At 41.8% G+C, this 8,792-nt stretch overlaps 1 non-coding gene across 1 annotated transcript; it reads right to left on the bottom strand.

The window, feature by feature from the left end:
- Positions 1–8,479: 8,479 nt before the first annotated feature.
- Positions 8,480–8,553, bottom strand: TRNAK-CUU. Its single transcript has one exon. It is a non-coding gene; the product is annotated as a tRNA-Lys (tRNA).
- Between the last annotated feature and the right edge of the window lie 239 nt (positions 8,554–8,792).

Here is an 8,792-nt window from a genome sequence, read left to right as displayed (position 1 = left end):
TCACAGTGGGGTCTGACAATGCCCTGTATGTCAGGCATAGATCTCTCCTCAAAAGCCTGCAGGAGACAGAATACAGGGATAGGACCTTGAGGTGATCTGCATAGGACATTTTACTTACGTCCTATATTCTTTTAGTGAGCAACCTCTGTGGAATTTCCAATCGTTGGATTTGCTTGATTAAAAACATAACAAAGGAGACACTGTACTCAATGCAGGTCTGATAAATGCTGAATAGAGTGAAAAATGACTTCCTTGGACTTAGATGCCATACCTTTGTTTATAAGTTGGGCAACATAGAATGATTTCCTCACTACTGCAAACACGTGATGGTCAAAGGCTAGACTACTATCTATGTGTGTCCCTAAGTCCCTGACTACTGTGTCAGTTCTAAGGGGTGTGTTGTCAATATGGTAGTTACCTGGGGTAGATGGCTTCCCAAAGGATACCATTATGCATTTCTTGGCATTTACTTTTAGTCCATGGCTCTGACATCAGTTGTTTGTCTCTGTCAGCCCCTCCTGGAGAACATTTGTGTCAATGTGAAATTCAATGACTTCTCCTAATTTGCAATCATCTGCAAATTTAGCCAGCCAGAGACCACTGACTTTGGACTTGACTTCAGTGAAGTAAATGCCAAAAATGAATGGCCAAGGACTGATACCTGAGGGACTCCACTTTGTGACTGGCCTCTTTGTAGAGGTGGACTTCCCAGTTCTAAGTTCCTGGGTCCTGTCTGTGACCCAGCTGGCTATCCACCAGGTGACACAGAAGTTTGTACCTAACCTCTTGAGTTTGCCAATAATGCCCGGTGGGGTATTGTGTCAAATGCCTTGGCCAGGTCAAGGTAGGCAGTGTGAACTATTTTTCCCTTATCCGTTGCTTTGGTTACCTTCTCAAAGAAGTCCATCAGGTGAAGTAGGCATGATGTGCCCTTGACAAAACCAAACTGAGTCGGTCCAGTGTCTGGAGGTTTACTATTTCTCTATTGATCATTTCCATGATAATTCTTTCCATGGTTTTACATAACACTAATGGGACTTATGGATCTATAGTTTCCAGGATCTGTAGATGGCCCACTTTCTTGCACAGAGGGATGACGGTTGCTGTTCTCCATTCAGAAGGCATGAATCCTATTTGGAGGCTACAGTTAAATAGTAATTCCAGAGGCCCTGATAGGTCATGTTTCATGCTATTTTTAAGGCAACCTGGGATATTCACTGGGCCCATTGATGCAGTGTTTTTGGTCTTAGAGAGAGCATTGAGAACCTCTTTCCTAGTGATAGTAGGGGGAGTTATATTTGATGGTATTTCCTGAGGGAAGGTTGAGGGGAGAGAGGGGTAAAGTTGGAGCTGAATTTATCAGCCAGGAGGTTTGCTATATCTTCTGCCTCATTATAGGTGTCTTCATTTACAATGAGCTCTGCACATAGTTGTGTACTGCATTTGAGGTTGCAGACATTGTTAAAGAATGCTTTATGGTTGTCTTTGGCGTGGGAGGCTAAACTTAAGTCAAAGATGGATTTGGAAGAAACAGCACAAAAAAAGCTATACTTACAGATAAAAAAAACTACTATTGTAAACTTCAGCAAACTCATCAAAATAATCCCCAACAGTTCTGGTCTTGCATTAATAAGCTCCTTTCCCCAGGTAACTCCCGAACACCCACCCCACTTGATGCAGATCCAAATACTCCCCATCTAATTGCCAATACCTTCAACTCTTTCTTTACTGACACTATACAATCTCTGGCTACTCAACTTATCTCAGAAAACTCCAGCATTCCCATCGACTTACCCCACTCTTTCTCGAAATTCAAACTACAACCCATCTCTACTTCTCTCATCTTTAAACTTATTCTAAAACTTAAACCATGTACTCCATCTGCTGACCAACTTCCTTCCCAATTTCTCCAAAAAGCAGCTAAGGAAATTGCTTACTCTATATCTATCCTTATAAATAGGACAATCCAAGAAGGTACCATCCCAGATATTTGGAAAATCTCCCACATTATCCCCTTACATAAAGGCAGGAACTCCAATGATTACTTTAACTATCGGCCAATTGCTCTTTTATCACCCCTAGCTAAAATTATGGAAAAATGCATTCACAAACAACTTCTATCCCATCTCTCTCAACACAACCTAATAGCACAATGTCAACATGGCTTTAGACCATCTCATAGTACCACTACTGCCCTTCTATCCTTCACAGATATCATCAATAGAAACCATAACAAAAACCGTCGCTCATCTGCACTCTTCATTGACCTCTCTAAAGTTTTCGACATGGTTAACCATACCCTCTTAATCAATATTCTGGAATCTCTCTCCTTTGATTCTCTAGCCTTAAAATGGTTCACATCATACCTCGGCAATAGACAACAAGCAGTCCTCTGGGAAAATCAAGTCTCATCCTTTTTACCTGTTACTATTGGGGTCCCTCAGGGCTCTATTCTTGGACCACTTCTCTTCTCCTTATTTATTAATGATCTCCATGTAGCAATTCCACAAGCCACTTGTATTCAATACGCAGATGACTCTACACTAATATGCTCATCAACCTCTCCATCTGAACTATATTCTCTTACTCAAGATGTTTTCAACACTGTAGAAACATGGTTTTCCAAACACTGTCTCCTTCTTAATGCTAAAAAAACAAAACTTCTTCTCTTTACACCCACTACTAGGTCTTCCCCCTTAGACTTCTCTATCTCTCCAAATAATGGTAGTGTTATTCTCCCTGACACTACCACTAAACTTCTAGGAATAATCATTGATAATAATCTCTCATTTGATTGCCATATAAACAACACCATTAAAACAGTAAACATAAAAATAGGCTCCCTATACAGAATAAAACCCTTCTTAACTTCGGCAGCCAGAGCCAAGATTGCTCATTCCCATCTAACCTCAACCCTCCTATATGCTTCACCTATATTTACCAACCTTAAGAAAACCAACCTTAACAAATTAGTAACCTCCTATAATAACATTGCTAGATTTGCTACTGGCAATCCCTTCAGAACCCATCACTGTTCAAATCTTAAACAACTAAATTGGCTAAAATTCCAAAACCATCTGATTATCCCCCAACTCACAATTGCCCACAAGATATTTTACCAACCCAATAATACCCCTATACTCTCAAAGCATAGTCCCATGTAATAATCTGAACTCCCTACGTTCTTCTAGCAAACTTCTTGCCAGCTTAACAAAGTCTAATAATGCAGCTGGTGACTCTCTTTTTACCAACACAACAGGTAAACTCAGGAACCTACTACCCACTGAACTAACTCTAACTACATCCTTGCCACTCTTTAAACAAAAACTTAGAAAACACCTCCAAATGCACTGGCTATGCCCTTGTAGTAACCCTGACTAACCATCCTCTTCACCCCTCTTTCTTCCTCTTCTTTCCATACTTCCAAACTTCTACATGCTGTTGACTTGTAAATAAGACTGACTCTTTCTAAACTCTAATCAACTTAGTGTTTAAATAATTCTATCTCATATGATCTATTGTACATAACTCTTACAATTCTGTTTTTGAGCTGTCTTAAGCTGTATTCTGCTCTCTGTACTGTTTCTCAAGTGTTTTTATCTATTGTACATAACTCTTACTATATTATGTCTGAGCTAGCTCTCTTAAACTTTACTCTGTTTTACTTTAACATTTCTCGAGTATTTTTATCTCAAGAATGTATTAACTACCTGTTTTTATTTTTGATTTTATTTTTGATTTTTAATCCTTTTTTTTCACCATGTAACAATATTTTATACTTTGTATATCTGTGTGGAGCTTGTCTCCCCGGGCCTCTACTGAAAATGGAAATATATCCAGCTAGACTAGCCCGGTCAACAAATGTAAAATAAAAATAAATAAATAAATAAATAAATTTGTCCTCTGAGTTGTTTGTTTAGTTTGATGAGAGTGCTTTTATCCTGCTGGGTGCTGCATCTCCTAATCTTTGCCACAATTTTCTTTCTTCTGTTATGCAGCCTATTGATGTTGATTCCAGCAGGGTGTTTACAGGGTTTATGTGAACAGTTCTGCACAGGCAGCAGTATTCTCAGGGTTTATAGGGGACTTGAAATTTTGCCAGGTCATCACTTAATAGCAAGAGGTTAGGCTTAGGGTAGTCCCTGAATATTCCAGGTTTAGCTGTAGGTCCAGGTTTTATTTCTATCCTTACCAGGGAAGACATTACAGTACGGGGTGTGCATCACTCTCCCATATTAGTGAGGACCAGATCCAGTATGGTTGCTCCCTGGTTGGTGTACTGACTAACTGGTCCAGTGAGTTTGTGTTTACAAAATCCCGGAATCTCTGTGCCTATATGTTTGGTGTTACATAGGATTCCCACTTAATAGTGGGGTAATTAAATTCAGCCATGAATTTGGTATTGGGTTGGATAGCTAGTTTCTGATAAGTTTAAATGCTTTGTATTTGTTTCCTGGGTCATCGAGGGGGGCCTGTAGCTTGCAAGGAAGTGTTACTGGATTTTACCAATGGTTACTTGAACATGAAGCAGCTCAAGTCCTGTTTAAGTATACTTATTTTTGATATAAATAGAAAAATCTCCATCTTTAGTCCCTGCCTGTGAAGTAGCTGGTCTAAATGTGTTGAAGGCATTATAACCTTGCACTGCTGGTGTGCTCTCCACGGCTTTAAACCACATCTCAGTGACCACATATATGTCAACCTTCTCTAGGGTGAAGAGAGCTTCTAGGGAGTGGAGTTTTTTTATTTAGACTCCTAGCACTGAGCAGTAATATCTTTAGATTTTCTTGGTTTTGATATGCTATGTTGGAAGTACTTTCAATTTAGCATAGCCTAAAAAAATCACTATGGGAGAAGACAATGTTTTAGCTAATATTCAAAAGCCTAGAGGGGAGAGGTGCAGACCATCCCTGGCAAAGCAGCATGGTCTGTTGACCATCTCCTTTCATGCTGACATGACAAATATTTCACCCCCTTAGAATGACACTAAAAACTAAGCCAATTATTAAAGCCAATCATCTTTTGTTCGTATTGTGGCATCATCCTTGGAGAAGGTAAAATGCTGCTCAATGCTAGATTCATACCAGACTGAGACACATATTCCATGAGCTCTACAAGGTTTCTATTCATATAGTCTAGGTAGGTATGTTTCAGGTCATTTACTCCCACATGGACTATGACTGATTCATACGGGTACTTGTGGTCCAATGACCTAACTGCATGCATAATGTGGAGGATCCTAGCCCTAATAAGCAAACTCACTGTGACTTTCACTTTACTCAGCCTAGTGAGAGGGACATCAGTGTGCCTCACAATGGAGTCTGCAATGACTAGAATGTTGGATTGTGTGATGGCTTGCCCTATGGGCTTAGAGGTAGAGGTTCCATGAGATGTACCTCTATGTGTTGATGTGGGTGTTGTTTTAAAAGAGCATATTTGGGGCTGCTGAGGGTATTTCTTATGTGTACTTTGTCTAGGAGGTATTTGTGGCTTAGGAAGGTTACATTTAGGTGCCTCAGCATATGTCTGCTTTGAACTGTGTGTGATGGGTGCAGTGTATGCACTACTAACAACCTTACTGAAATTAAGGTTATTTTTTATGGGAGAGCTTTGCCTCCAGTGACATTGTGTAAATACATCTCTCACATACCATATCAGTTTGTTTGAGAATTAACTGGGTGTCAGTAAACATGAGCCAAGTTCTACATTGCCTCAGGAAGCCCACATCCACTAAGCTGGTAATGAAGACAGTGGGAAAGTTCATATCCTTGGGAACAGACCCTTTTTTATTGATTAGACAGTTGGAGTGAGAATATCAATCAATGTCAGGAGTATCCAATTTGCAACTATGGGGACAGTGCTTGTCAATGCAGGCTAGTTGTCCTGTGTGCAACTAGGTATTGGAGAAATTTCAGTTGTGCTTTTACAGGAAAAATGTCACTCAAGGTGTCACTTGTACCATTTTTTTTGTGTGATCTCTCTTGTCTTCCAGACCATTTCCCATTGGTTTGGTTGGTTCAGTGCCACCCAACCTTAGTTCCCAGTGCCTCTGTCGAGTAAAGCCACTGGTGTTATCCTCAGGGTGAATTTTCTGTTTTCCATCCACTCATCAAGATTTCTCTTGAAGAGGGTCAGCGAAGTGCTCTGCTTGACATGTATGGGAAGTCTATTCCATAGCATGGGCATTCTCTGGGTTATGAACCTGTCCCTCCAGCATGTTCTGTTAATTGTGGTAATGAGGTTAAGGTCTCTGGAGCATGTGGTATGGAGGGATTGGGATTTCTTTAGATGTAGCATTTCTAACAGAGCTGGGTCAGACATGGCTTTGTAAGTCAAGCAGAGATCGCCTCTAAGTAGGCGATATGAGACAGAGAATCATTGGCGTTTTTTGAGACTGTCCATATAGGACAAGTGTTTAAGGCCTAGGATCCTCTTTGTGAGGTAATTTTGCAGCCTCTCCAGTTGTTGTAGGTGTCTAGTGAGGTACATGCCAAATGGGGCATTGTACTCAATGATTGGCTTAATGAGGGAAGAGTAGAGGGAGACAATGACCTCTTTCTTCCTGGATGCAAAACCCTTAGTAATGAGAAGTGCCACATAGAAGGACTTTATGACCACAGTGGCAATGTGGTGATCAAAAGAGAGGATGCTGTCAACCTGTGTTCCCAGATCTCTTAGGGCGGCACAGTGGTGCAGTGGTTAACATTTGTCACCTCACAGCAAGAGGTTCTCTGGTTCGATTCTCAGCTGGGGTGCCTTCTGTGTGGAGTTTGCATGTTCTCCCTGTGTTCGCATGGGTTTCCTCCAGGTACTCCGGTTTCCTCCCACATTCCAAAGACATGTATCTGGAGCATTTCTCCCCGAGCCTCCGCTGAAAACAGGCTCTGTGGAACCTAGTCGGACTTTCCCGGTCAACAAATGATAAATAAATAAATAAATTATAACGTCTTCTGTGTTCAGTGGACTACCATCAATGTGGTAATTCATGGGAACCAGGTTTTTCCCAGAGGGGATGATGACGCATTTTTTGGCATTTAACTTAAGGCCATGGTTCTGACACCAGTCATTGGTCACAGTGAGGCCATTCTGTAGGATGTCAACATCAATTGGGGAGTTAGTAATAGCTCCCAACTTGCAATCATCTGCGGAATTTGTCAGCCAGAGTCCCTTCTTGTTGGCCTGGACTTCAGAGAAGTAGATACCAAACAGGAGAGGACCCAAAACTGAACCCTGTGGGACTCCACTCATTACTAATCAGCAGTCTGACTTGGAGTCAGCTACTTTCACACTGTGGGTTCTATCTGTGAGCCAATTTGCAACCCATCTAGTGATATAGGGGTTGATGCCAAGCTTAGTGAGTTTTTCTATGATTCCTGAGTGGAGAATGGTATCAAAAGCCTTGGCCAGATCAAGGTAGGCTGTATGAATCACCTTGCCTTCATCCACAGCTCAAGTGACTGACTCAAAGAAGTTGACCAAGTCAAGCAGGCATGATCTACCTTTCACAAAACCAAACTGTATGGGATCCAGCATTTGAAGATTCCCTAGATCCTTGTTTATTAGGTCCATGATGATGCATTGCATAGCTTTGCATATCAGACTCATCAGGCTAATGGGGCGATAGTTCCCAGGGTCTGTAGTCGCTCCTTCTTTGTGGAGAGGGATGACTGTAGCAATGTGCCATTTGGCAGGGATGAAGCCTGAGGTCAGGCTGTGATTGAACAGGGCACACAGGTGAGGTGCCAGTTCACTGTGTAGTTCATGTAGAACACAACCACAGATATTGTCAGGTCCCATAGAAGTTGTATTCTTGGCCTTGGACAGTTCTGTTTTAACCTGTGCAGCAGTAATACTGGGGACCTGGCAATCTACTGGTATTGTGATTAGTCCTTTAGGGGGAGAGGGGGGTAAGGTTGGCACTGAATCTGTCAGCCAGTATACTGGTAATATATGTTGGCTCAGTATAGGAGGTACCATTGTGCAGTAGCTCAGAGCAAATCTGGGTATTGCCATGGAGATTCTTTACATAACTATAGAAGGCCTTGTGGTTGTCTTTGCTATCTACTGCAATTCTGTTTTCATACTTATCTTTAGAGGATTTGATGAGAGATCTCAACTTTCTGTGGAGGCAGATAAGGGAGTTTTTCAGTCTTGGGACTTCATCTTATTCTGCATCAGTTTCCTCCTTCTGTTGTAGAGTTTGTTTATGACAGGGGACCACCAGATTGGCTTCCTTTTTTTTGGAGGAGAGTGCCTAGGTTCTATTGGGTATGGTGAGATCCATACATTTGTGTAAGTGTTCGTACAGTGCATTGGTGTATGATTCTGCAGTCACGCAACTATTCTCCATTTGCATGGGTGCCGTGAAGTTAGCCACCTCTGTTTTTAGGATCCCAAAGTTAGCTTTGGAGAAGTTTTTCATGGTGGTTACCTTTGCTGGGGGGTGGGAGGGATGTGGATTTCCAAGGTAAAGGAGACACACCCAAAGGTGGGGCTCGAATCCATAACCCTGAGATTAAGAGTCTCATGCTCTACCGACTGAGCTAGCTGGGCTTCTGGCACATCCTGAGTGGTTGTAGTATGCCTTCATGCACAGACTTCCTGAGTGCTTGCAGAATGTTTTTATGCTGGGGTCTTCCTGAGTGGTTGTAGAATGCCTCCATGCAGAGATGTCTGCAGTGTTTGCAGATTGTCTTCATGCTGGGGACTTCCTGAATGTGTGTAGAATGCCTTGCTGCTGGGGACTTACTTACTAGCTGCAAAATGCCTTTATGATGGGGACTTACTGAGTG

This window comes from Protopterus annectens, chromosome 1.part0 (assembly GCF_019279795.1).
Source record: "Protopterus annectens isolate FY-2018-M chromosome 1.part0, PAN1.0, whole genome shotgun sequence".
NCBI lineage: Eukaryota > Metazoa > Chordata > Ceratodontiformes > Protopteridae > Protopterus > Protopterus annectens.
Note: the sequence above shows the minus strand (reverse complement) of the source record. Positions and strands in the feature narration are given on the sequence as shown.